Here is a 12,951-nt window from a genome sequence, read left to right as displayed (position 1 = left end):
TGGTTTACAAATGGACGTAGTTGTGGCTTGTGGTGATAATTGAACCGGAGATGAGAAGCTGTAAAGATTTGGCAGTAGTAAATTGTTATAAAGACATAATGACAAGTTCCCATTATTATTATTCTTTTCAAAAACATTTTTTTACAACACCTTCACTTGGCCGAAAATTTCTGTTTTGTTAACTAACAATAATAGAGGACCTGGCGGTATTCACCTGCTTTTTAAAGTACAAATATAGAAATGGAATTTTCACAAAATACCAAACATGTGGAATTTAATTTTTGTCAATGTAGACCAAAATGCAAATGAAAGAAAAAAGAAAAAAAGAGCTTAAAGACTTCTAAAACATGTGGAAGTTTTTGGACTTTTTTATAATAGTGGGTTTTCCAAAGGGAAAAAAACATAACACTTCTAAGACTTATTTTGATGATCACGTGTATACTCTTTATTTTATAAATGGATATATAAACACTTTTTTTACAAATATGTATTAGTTTTTAACATCATATTTTTATTTATTATAAATATTTAAAGTTAATTTTTAGGTTCATATATAATAATAGGGTATAATTGTATAATCGTTCTCTTACTAAACTCAAATACACAAATGACAAATATTGAAAGAAAGGGAAGAAAATTAATGCATGAAAGACTTACAGAAGACAACCAAGTAAGTCAACTATAAGCTAGCTGGGTGCATAAATGGTTAGATGTGTTATAAGTAAATAGCGAATGACATAAAGCCCTCTTGTGAGCTAGAGAGAGAGAGAGAGAGAGAGAGAGTAGTTAAAGATATATAATGGGTGGTTAAAAAAAAGGTGATAATGTTTGTTCTGTTATTAATAATATAGAAAAAAAAAACATGTATAAACATTATTAAATGTATTCTAAAAAATAAAAGGTAACTTAAATTTATTTTTATTTTGGTCATTATATAATAAAAAAAGGTGATAATGTTTGTTTTGTTATTAATAATATAAAAAAAAACATGTCTAAACATTATTAAATGTATTCTAAAACATAAAAGGTAACTTAAATTTATTTTTATCACAACAACTCAGTTTACTAAACACTCTAATCAGCAACTTATCTCATCCGCACAACAGAAGCAGATTATTTAATTAGCCACTACAATCCCAAACTGGCCCATACTCAAAAATGGATTCTTTGAGTAACTTAGAGGAGTTGGGCATGACCTACAATGAAATTGACATTCTTGTGATGCCTAAACACAATTGTAATATTGAAGAAAATAAAATTTTTTTATTAAGTGTTTAAATCTAAATTTAGACAATCAATTTAGACTTTCTTCAATCCTATTCTAATTATTAAAGAGATTACTTGGTTCTAATAATTTTGCAATGCAAAATAAATAGTTAAATTCATAAATTATTAACTAATTTTCAAATTCATAAATTGTTAACTAGTTTCCAGACATATATAGCTAAAGTTGTAAGTTGTTTAATTTCATCAACTTGGAAGAATTGACATTAATGGAATGGTTCCCTTTCCAAATATAAAGCCTTCAGCTAAAATGATAATTTTACTTGTTGTTTACTTTGAAGTTAAAAAAAAAATTGTTTAAGTTATAATATTACAGTGAGAGTTTTTACAGAGCAATTCCCTTCCTCAAATAATATAAGAAAAAGTGGTAATATAAAATTAATATAAATAGATATTGATTTTATATATATCTTGATTGTCATCTATTATGTGATCAAAGTAAAACTTTTGATTTATTTCTTGTTCAATGTTAATTTTTAAATTATCTTAATTCCAACGATTTAGAATATTTAGTCATGAATTATGCGTTTGTTAATTTTTTTGCCATTGACAATCATATTCTAGACTTGATACTACGTTTCTTGAATAGGGGTAATGAATACTCTTTCTCCTATTATAAGAAATACATTAATTGTTTTACATATTGTTACAGTTAGTAGTCTTTAAAAATGGATAGATTTCTTATTTTCATGACCAAATTATGCATTCCTAAGGCTACAACTATTAATAAACTTATTATTTAATGTATATGTTAACAGATTTAAGTTTTTATGCATTTATTAACTGTTATAAGCTAAAGGATGAATTATTTTTCAGATAAATGCAAGTGGTGCATCTGCAAGGGTTCTTTCTTTCTTTTTCTTCTTTTTTTTTAAATAACCATAATTTGCCTTGGTGCTTGGGAAATAATTAATACGACATCTCCTTTCAGGTTTGATACATTATTTTCCATCAACTTATTGAAAATATCTCCTCATCTCCCCTCATTTATATCATACCAATTGAAGGCCTCATATTTTCAAACTATCACTTCCAAATCTCAATATCACTTGAGCATTCTTGAACCATTCAAAACTCAAGTGTGGAAATAAGATTGAGATCCTCTCCTTATTTGAGCTCTCATGAGTTTTTAAAGATCTTGTGCCATGTGTGTTTAAGTTATAGTGTATGGGTTGGGTTTAACTTCTTTATTTTCTTTATTTATTAACTACCAATAACGCACATGTATTTTTACTCAAGAAGAGATTAGATCGTGACATAATTCTAATCCTTAAAAATAATCAAATATATTCTTTTCCCATTGTTTGCAATCCTATTGCAGCATCATTTCTTCCTTGAAATTTAAACTTCCAATCACCTACAATTATGCACACAATTTAAACACACAAATTATTCTAAAATAACAAAATTTATTGAAACTACACTAAAATTGATACTCATGCAAAATATAACTAAAATGCAATAAAAATATGTCATTTACTCTCTAAATAATAATGATTTAAGTCTAAAAGTGTCATGATAACTCTTATTTCATAGAGTTATCACACCATCAAACTTAAACTATTGTTTGTCCTCAAGTAATGACAACAACATTAACACTTCAATCACATAACTACTCAATAATAACATAGCTCTGCCATTAAGTTTTGTAAGGATTCTTCAACCCCCAGATCACCCTCTTAAATTATGCAAAATCACAATAGTAGTTCAGTTCTAAACTTAGGTCTCATTATGTCTAAAGTGTGTGTGTGCGCCACTTTGATCCAATTCTAGAGATGTTATAGCATTGCACCAATGTTACATACACTTTAGAGGTAAGACAAAAGTACATTCATACATGGGGGGGGGGAATAGAAATCATAAACAAGTTCAAAACAATTCCATAGCAAAACAATTTTTTTAATCATTGTACCATTGATTTTTCATGTGAACTTCTATCACTTGTGGTGATGACACCCAATCACTCACTCAATAAACAAATCAAATGTGCTGCAGTAAATTTCACAACACAGTCTTACCTATAGACATCTTTAACTCGAGGCTGAACATGGGGCTCATGAACAAATCAGGCTACTCAATATCGTAGATAGAAGACCTTGTCATTCTAAATTTTTTTTTTCAATGCTACAGCAAAGCTCATAGCTCTTGTTGTCTTTAGAGTTAGGTCTGCATATGGGGTACATACTTAGCCCTGGTGACTTAGTAATTTAAGCCATTGAAGTTAAATTTATACAAGCACAGTTCAACAAAAAGTTTTCCTTAAAACTTGAAAATTTTCTACCATTTTCAATTGTCCGGTTTTTGCTACAGCATTCTCATAAAACTCAACCAAAGTCTAAGTATTGAGACAGAATTTCAGTTTTCATCTATACACTATCCCTACTTTGGCAATCACAAATATTGAATGACACGTAAATTATTGTCATTAGGTTTCCTTATCCATACACAAATGCTCAATAAACAAGATTTACATAATACTCAACACAAACACATACATTCACAAACACATCACATTATAACACAACCCCTCAAAGTTGAGAGGGGTTGTGTTCTCACAAGCACATAAAACAAAATAAACCAGACATTTATAAGTTGGCACGAAAGAAATGCAACATAACAATTAAAAATAAAAGTTTCAGAAATTAAAAAAATTAAATTGGGCTAGCAGGGGTACTCCCCTGTTGTGATATGAGTTATTGTAGCACAAGCTGAAAGGTTCACTACTTCTTAGTTGAACTCCTCAAGTGGTCCTTGGGTGAACCTTGTAGTGGAACTGTTGGCTGCTTTTTCTTCTTGCTCGGAGCTGGACTAGTTGACAGTGTTCTAGCAGGTGCAGTGGCTGTGGGCTTAGTTAGTCTAGTTCACTTGTGCTATGGCTCTTCTAGTGGTGTAGCATCTCCAGAGGTGGCCTCTTTTCGTTTGCTGGATTTCATAGGCATGATGGCTGGGGACTTGATTAGAGTCTGGTGTGGAGCAACTTGAGCATGTTTTGCTGTAGCAGAGCCGTCAGAAGTGATTTCAGTAATGATTTCTAGCAGCTCTTCTTCTTTGCAACTGTTCGAGTAACCCTTGTAGCTGCTTCTTTAAGTTCTTCATTAATGTCTTATGGATCCTCCCTTGACTCATTATCTTCCGTAACTTTTTTTCTTTACCCTTAATGGAGAAGACCGAGACTGGGGGCTCAGTATCTTGCTCCTCCTCTGACTCGTCATCATCATCTCTGACAATGTGTTTTCTCCTTCATCTAAGAAGCACCATTTGAGTTATCTCCTCTTTCTCCTCCTCTAAGCCTCCATCTTCTTCTTCTTCTTCTTCTTTTAGTGAGCTGTCTGCTTTGAATTTAGCACCCTCTGCTTCTGGTGATGCTGGTTGGTCCTCGTCTCTTGACTCTGATTATTCTTCACCAGTTACTGCTTAAGTGGTTGGAACATCTTCTTCTGTTGGGTGGAAGTTAAATTGTTATAGCAAGGTGTTAGGAAAGTCTTTGTTTTTGCTTTTTATGTAAATGCAAATTTATGCAAGTGGTATTCAAGATGCATCAAGTAGTTCCAAAATCTTTTATTCTCCTCCCGTTGTGCCTCTGCACATTGAGTGATACTATCAATCAACTCTTGCAATCTTCTTTCGACCCCAATAACCCTCCTTCCTCCTACTACAGCAGTGGGCTCTGGTGTTATTGCAGTTGATTAACCAGTAATTCTTTCTATGGTTCGAACAGTGAGAGCTCCTTCATTTTTAATGCATTTATCCTGAGCAATATGGCTCACTCTAAATACAAGAATATGCTGGTGATAAGGGAATAAAACAACAGGCAGTAGTTTTGTAATTTTTTTATAACACATTCTCTAATCTCCCACTCAATAATTGCCCTAACATCAATTGGCAGTCCTTTAACAATGACATATAAGAGACTCAACCTTTCCTATGACACGGTGGTTTTGTGTGTTGTAGGCATCAGTCAAGATTTTAAAATTTTTACCCAAATCTTAGCAATTGGTTTAAAATCGATCCTGTTTATTACTCTACCCTCCTCATTTGCCCATGAACTACCTTCTACTATGAGGGATTTTAGCACATTATTCCATTTCCTAAGCGTCATGCTTCCAATCAGTTTTGAGTACTCACAGTCAACATCAGAAGGCAAATTATAAAAAGCATTAATTACTCACGGGTTCAAAGGGACTAAAGTGTTTCTTACCCATATTGTTCATTGGTCTTACCTCAGCAGGTTGGCATATAATTCCTTGATGAGCGGCAGCACAGTGTCCCTGGGATGGTTGCAAAATTCTAACGAACCCCTTCTTGCTGCAGCAGCATGAATAGTTTGAACTATTCCCGAAGGTTGTGGTTGGAATTGGAACCCCTTTTCTTCTAAAATCTTTCGTGGTTCTATAAATTCCCCATTCTTTTCTTCAGCTTTGTAGCCTTGAAAGTGGATAGATCCTTTAGACGTTTTATTGTCTTCTTGTATCTTATCATTGTTGGAACAGTTTGAGTGGATTTGATGGAGAACAAAGGCTCAAACGCTAAAAAATGAATCATGAATTTTGAGGACTGTTGCCGAGGAAGGAGAAAAGAAAGTAGAGTTAGATTGGAAATGGTACAGTGAAACCCTTATATATAAGTGTTGGTAAAAATAAAAATAAAATGAATATTAATTTAAAGAGATAAAATGAGAAAGAGAATTTTGAATTTAAAAACATATCAAATTTAAATAGGGAAAGGATAATGATTCAAAATTTTAGGAATTATGTAATCATTTATGATCTTTATCTTGATTGCCAAGTCAGCTGTCAAAATTAAAAGAAAGTTTTCCATAATTGAATTACTGTAACAGTAAGCATTGTTGCTGTAGCAACAAATCTTGTGCTACAGCAGTCTACAATGAAGTTTCCTTGTTTGCTAAGAAGTATAGTTCAACTGCCATGTGGATTGTAATGCCCAGATCAATTATACAACCACTGAAAATGAGCTGTTAGCAGTTGTATTTGCCTTTGACAAATTAAGAGCCTATTTGGTATGCACCAGAGTAACAGTTTACACAAACGATGCAGTAATAAAGTACTTGATTCAAAGAAAGATACCAAACCAAGGTTGATAAGGTAGATCCTTTTGCTACAAGAGTTTGACTTGGAGATTAAGGATAGAAAAGGAATCGAGAACCAAGTAGCAGACCATCTGTTAAGGCTTGAAGCATATGCAAGCACTTTGACCAAACGAGACATCATAGAAGCATTCCCTGATGAGCACCAACTAATGATATAGCATACACAAATGCTGAAGCAGTCTGGACTCCTATGGTATCAGATTTTACTAATTACTTGGTGAGTGGACTGTTACCACTTGATTTGAATTATCAGTAAAAGAAGCTATTTTTCCATGATATACTGCATTCATGCCATGCTGCAGCATATGAAGGACATTTTGGAGGCCACAGAACAACCATCAAAGTTGTACAATCAGGTTATTATTAGGCCTCTATTTTTAATGATGCTTATAAGTTTGTTAAATGTTTTGACAAGTGCCAAAAAACAAGGAACATATCTCAAAAGCATGAAATGTCATTAACAAACATTTTGGAGGTTGAACTTTTGATGTATAAGGGATAGACTTCATGGGACCCTTCGCACCATCTTTTGGAAATTTATATATTTTAGATGTGATAGACTATGTGTCCAAATAGGTGGAGGCTACAGCATTACCAACGAATGATGCCAATCTACAAGACACCACTTGGCATCTCTCCATATAGAATTGTATATTGCAATGCTTGCCATTTACCATTAAAGCTAGAGTATAAAGCATATTGGGCATTAAAAAAACTCAACATCGACATGCACGTTGTAGCAGAGAATCAAAAACTCTAACTTTATGAACACGATGAGTTGAGGTAGTTCTCCTATGAAAATGTAAGGATTTACAAGGAGAAAACAAAACAATGGCATGACCAAAGAATTCAGCAAAGAGAACTTGTTCCAGGCAATCAAGTTTTGCTTTACAACTCAAAACTAAAGCTTTTTCCAAAAAAAAATTGAAATCTAGATAGTCAGGACCTTTCAAGCTTGTTAGAATCTATCCTCACGGGGTTATTGACCTCTTAGATAAAAGAACGGGCCAAGAATTCAAGGTTATTAGGCATAGAGTAAAACATTATATGGATACTATAGTGGATCACTCAAAGGAGGACTTGTTCCTGAGGGAACCAACATTGTGAGCAATCAAGGATGGTCAAGCCGAAGAGCCTAAAATCAAGGGCTAATTGAGAGGCAACCAATGATGAGAGGAGTTATTTGATTTTTCTCTTTACATTAAGTTTAATTTTGCATATTTTTCATTTACGCTTTTTGTCATTTTGAATTAATTATTTAAGTTTCTATTCTTTCTTTTACTTTTTAAAAAAATGCTGAGATTAAGAAACTGATACATGTAGCTGCATCATTACAATCCACATGGCAATTGAACTATACTTCTCAATAAACAAGGAAACATCATTACAGATTGTTGTAGCACAAGATCCGTTGCTGCAGCAACAATACTTATCGTTACAATATTCAATTATGAAAAACTTTCTTTCACCATTGGGAATAAATTTTGACAGTTTGCTTCACAAATTAGGTAAAGATCATAAAGGATTACATAATCCCTAAATTTCCAAATCAATATCCTTTCCCTATTTAAATTGGATATGTTTTTTAAATTCAAAATTCTCTTTCCAATTTTATCTCCTTAAATTAATCTTCCTTTATTTTTATTTTTATTTTTACAAACACTTATATATAAGGGTTTCACTGTACCATTTGCAATCTAACTCCACTTTCTTTTCTCCCTCCTCGGCAACAGTCCTTAAAATTCACGGTTCCTTTTTACAGCTTGATCCTTCATTCTCCATCAAATCCGTTCAAAGTGCTCCAGCAATGACGAGATACAAAAAGACAGCAAAGCGTCTAAATCATCCATCCCGCTTCAAAGTCTACAAAGCTGAAGAAAAGTATGAGAAATTTATAGAATCGCAAAAGCTTTTAGAAGAAAAAGGGTTTCAATTCCCACCACAACCTTCAGGAATAATTCAAACTATTCATGTTGTTGCAGTAAGAAATTGTTGGTTAGAATTTTACAACTATCCAAGGGACCCTGTGCTACCGCTTGTCAAGGAATTCTATGCCAACCTGCTGGGGCAAGATCAATGAACACTATGGGTAATAAACACTTTAGTCTCTTTATACTCGCAGGTAATTAATGCTTCTTACAATTTGCCTTTCTGATGTTGACTGTGAGTACTCAAAAATTTACCTAAAAACCCACACAGTAAAGGTAGTTCATGGACAAATAAGGAGGTAAGTAATAAACAGGATCGATTTGAAGCCAATTGCTAAGATTTGGGCTAATACCCACAAGACACATAACTACCATGTCACATGAAATGTTGATTCTCTTATATGTCATCGTTAGAGGATTGCCAATTGATGTTGAGGCAATTATTAAACGAGAGATTAGAGAATGTGCTATGAAAAAGCACAAAATTGTTGCCCTATTATTTCTTTCCCTTATCACCAGCATATGCCTAGTATTTGAAGTGAGTCCCACTACTCAGGATGAATGTATAACGCATTAAGAATAAAGGAGCTCTCACTGCTCGAACCATAGAAATAATTATTGGTGAATCAGTTGCAGCACCATCAAAGTCCACTGTTGTAGCAAGAGCAATGAGGGTCATTGGGGTTGGAAAAAGATTGCAATAGTTGAGTGACAATATCACTCAATGTGTAGAGGCACAGCGGAGAGAGAACAAAAGATTCTAGAACTATTTGATGCACTTTAAAGACCACGTCTACATGAAAAGTAGAAACAAAGACTTTCCTAACACCCTGCTGCAACAATTTAACTTCCACCCAGCAAAAAAAGATGTTCCAACAACTCAAGCAGCAACCAGTGAAAAGGAATGAGAGTTATGAGACGAGGACCAACCAGCGTCACAAGAAGTAGAGGGTGCTAAATCTGAAATAGACAACTCACCATAAAAAGAATAAGAAGAAAGAGGCTTAAAAGAGGAGAAAAAAGAGGTACCTCAAATGATGCCTCCCAAACCTAGGCAAAAACACATCATTAAAGATGATAATGACGAGTCAAAAGAAGAGCAAGATGTTGAGCCCCCAATCCCAGTCCTCTCCAGTAAGGGGAAAGAAAAAGTTGCGAAAGATGATATGTCAGGGGAGGATTTAGAAGATATTAATAAAGAACTTGAAGTATACGCCAGTAAGATTACTCAAACAGTTGTAGAGAAGAAGAGCCTATTAGACATCATTGCTGAAATCACTGCTGAGGGCTCTGCTGCAGCAGACCCTGCTCCAATTGTTCCACACCAGACTCCAATCAAGTCCTTAGACTAAGAAATCTAGCAAACGCAAATAGGCCACCTTTGGAAAAACCAAAGCACAAGCAGACCAAACCAACTAAGCCTACAGCCACTACACCTGTTGGAACACCATCAACCAGTCCAACCCCGAGCAAGAAATTAAAGCAACCAGCTGTTCCACCACAAGGTTGACCAAGGACCCCTTGAAAAGTTCAACCAAAAAGCAGTGAACCTTTCAGCTCGTGCTACAAGAACTTATATCACAACAAGGGAGTACCCCTACCAGCCCAATTTAATTTCTTTTAATTTTTGAAACTTTTATTTTTAATTGTTATTTTGCATTTCTTTCGTGTCAACTTATGCATGTCTGGTTTGTTTTGTTTTATGTGCTTGTGAGAACACAACCCCTCTAAAGTTTGAGGGGTTATGTTATAGTGTGATGTGTTTGTGAATGCATGTGTTTGTGTTTGTTTTGAGTGTTATGTGAAGCTCTGTTATCGAGTATTTGTGTATGGCTCAGGAAACCTAATGATGATAAATTGCGTGTCATTTAGTATTTGTGATGGGCAAGTAGCGATGGACATCTTTGTGTTAAGTGTTTGGTTGAGTTTTATGAGAATGCTATAGCAGAAACTAGAAAATCAAAAACGGTAGAAATTTTTCAAGTTTAGGGAGAAAATTTTTGTTGAACTATGTTTGCATAAATTTAGCTCCAATGGTTTAAATTACTGAGTAACCAAGGCTGAGTATGTACCCCATATGCAGACCTGAGTCCAAAAGCAACAAGAGCTATGAGCTTTGTTGTAGCATCGAAAAAAAATTAGAACTAGAAGGTCCTCTGTCTAGGATATTGAGTAGCCCGATTTATTCATGAGCCCCATGATCAGCCTTGAATTAAAGATGTCTATAGATAAGACTGTATTATGAACATTGTTGCAGCAACTTTGATTTGTGTATTGACTGAGGAATTGGATGTCATCACCACAAGTGATAGACATTCACATGAAAAATCAATGATGTAGTTATTAAAAAAATATGTTGCTATAGCATTGTTTTGAACTTGTTTGTGATTTCGATTCCCCCCATGTATGAATGTACTTGTGTCCTCCCTCTAAAGTGTATGTAACATCAGTGCAATATTGTAGAATCTCTACAATTGAATCAAAGTGGCGCACACACACTTTAGACAGAATGAGGCCTAAGTTTAGAACTAAACTACTATGGTGATTTTGCATAGTTAAAGTGGACGATCTGCCGATTGAAGAATCCTTGCAAAACTTAATGGCAGAGCTATGTTATTAATGAGTAATTGTGTGATTGAAGTGTTAATTTTGTTGTCATTACTTGAGGACAAGTAATAGTTTAAGTTTGGGAGTGTGATAACTCTATGAAATGAGAGTTATTATGACACTTTTAGACTTAAATTATTATTACCTAGAGAGTAAACGATATGTTTTTATTGCATTTTAGTTATATTTTGCATGAGTATCAATTTTAGTTTAGTTTCAATCGATTTTGTTGTTTTAAAATATTTTGTGTGCTTAGATTATGTGCACAATTGTAGGTGATTGAAAGTTTAAATATCAAGGAATCAATGCTACTACAATAGGCTTGCAAAAAATGGAAAAAGAACTTGGTTATAGAAGAATTAAAACAAATCTGAAACAATGTAGTTGTTGTAATTGTTGTTGTAACAATCCTGGAGCATTGACAGAGAAGATTGCGATCTGGAGTTTCTTAATTTGGAAGATACATGCCCTAGACTTCTGTTTACCTTAATTTTCAATTATAAAATAAGCATACATACTAAAGAAAAAAGAGAGGCCGTCAACCAAGGAAAAAAGCCAAAAAGAAATTAGAGAAAAACAGAATCCAAGAACGAAATTAAGAGCTACATCAGAGGAGAATTTGCAAAGACCAATCGAGAAACTCAGTCCTTCTTATTCATCTCTTGTTTTCTTGTTTACTTGTTTACTTTTTAATCATGAGAATATGTTTGATGGCTAAAACTCTTTTATTTATTTTACTTTCGCAAATCATGAATTAATTTAATAGTGAATAAGTGATAGACAATCTTAATGGTTCATTAACTGATTATATATATTGTTGAATGTTTGCTATAGCACCTTATTTTGATAATACTTATTTTTATTCGTCATTTCGGCTAACCACCCATTTAATAATACAAAATAAGAAAGAGTCACAAAATGGCATATCTTAGTGGAACATATCAGAGCAATACTTGATTTTATATTGGGTTTTCTGAGTTGAGTTTTACTTGATTTCAAAAGGGTCATGCTAAATCTAAAATTAGTGATGAACTAAATATATGGATTCCCCTTGTAGGATAATTAGAACCTAAGCGTGTAATGTTATATCTTATATTAGCATAACAATTGATTATTGTTAGATTGTATAAAGATATAAGACATCCAACATGCGACAGCTGATGATACAATAGGATTTTGCCCAGCGCTATCGTAGATGTTGTAGCAACTAAAATTAGAAGAAACAATCAAAACCATTAAGAGAGTTTAATCACTCAACTACTTCATTCTCATTTATTTTATCCTTGTGTTTGCTATGAGAGTTTTCTTTATTCTATTTTATTTATTGCATTTTAGTTATTCGATTAGTTTTATTAGTTATCTTATTTTAATTTGAAACAATCGACACTGTTAAGATTATTGTAACAAGCATGATAACATCAATACCTATAGAGACGATCTTGAATACTTATTATTATATTACTTATTGTGCACACTTACACATTGACACTAATAACACAAGAAAAAGTTAGTAAGATAAGAACTTTTAACTAATTATTTTTACAATTTCGTTTAATTTCTTTCCTTAACTTCTAACTAAAGGTTTTCAATTACTTGATTTGTAGAGAGGTAGCAAATGTGTAGGAGTTATAAGCTCTACTAAACAGATCCATAAATTATAAAATTCCATGAAAATGATATGTATATATTAACTTTTATATTTTTAAATGATATGTACATAAAGATTGATTTGTTTATTAATTTGCTTGATTGCTTGAATGTGGAAAGAAGGAAGTGAAAGCGAAGTGGAAATCTAACAAACAACCAAAACAAAAAAATATTTATGTTGGGTATAAAGGCCACTGACTTAATTTATTTTAAGCGTTTTATATAGTCAATGACTATTTAAAGCCTAATATTGTACTCATTGATAACTCTATCAAAAGCGAGTTATTATGACATTTTTAAACTTAAACCAATATTACTTAGACAGTAAATGATGAAATTTTATTGTATTTTTCACTACATTTCGCTTAATCATCCGTT

The sequence above is a fragment of the Citrus sinensis genome, chromosome 5 (assembly GCF_022201045.2).
Source record: "Citrus sinensis cultivar Valencia sweet orange chromosome 5, DVS_A1.0, whole genome shotgun sequence".
NCBI lineage: Eukaryota > Viridiplantae > Streptophyta > Magnoliopsida > Sapindales > Rutaceae > Citrus > Citrus sinensis.
This window is presented reverse-complemented; position numbering follows the sequence as displayed.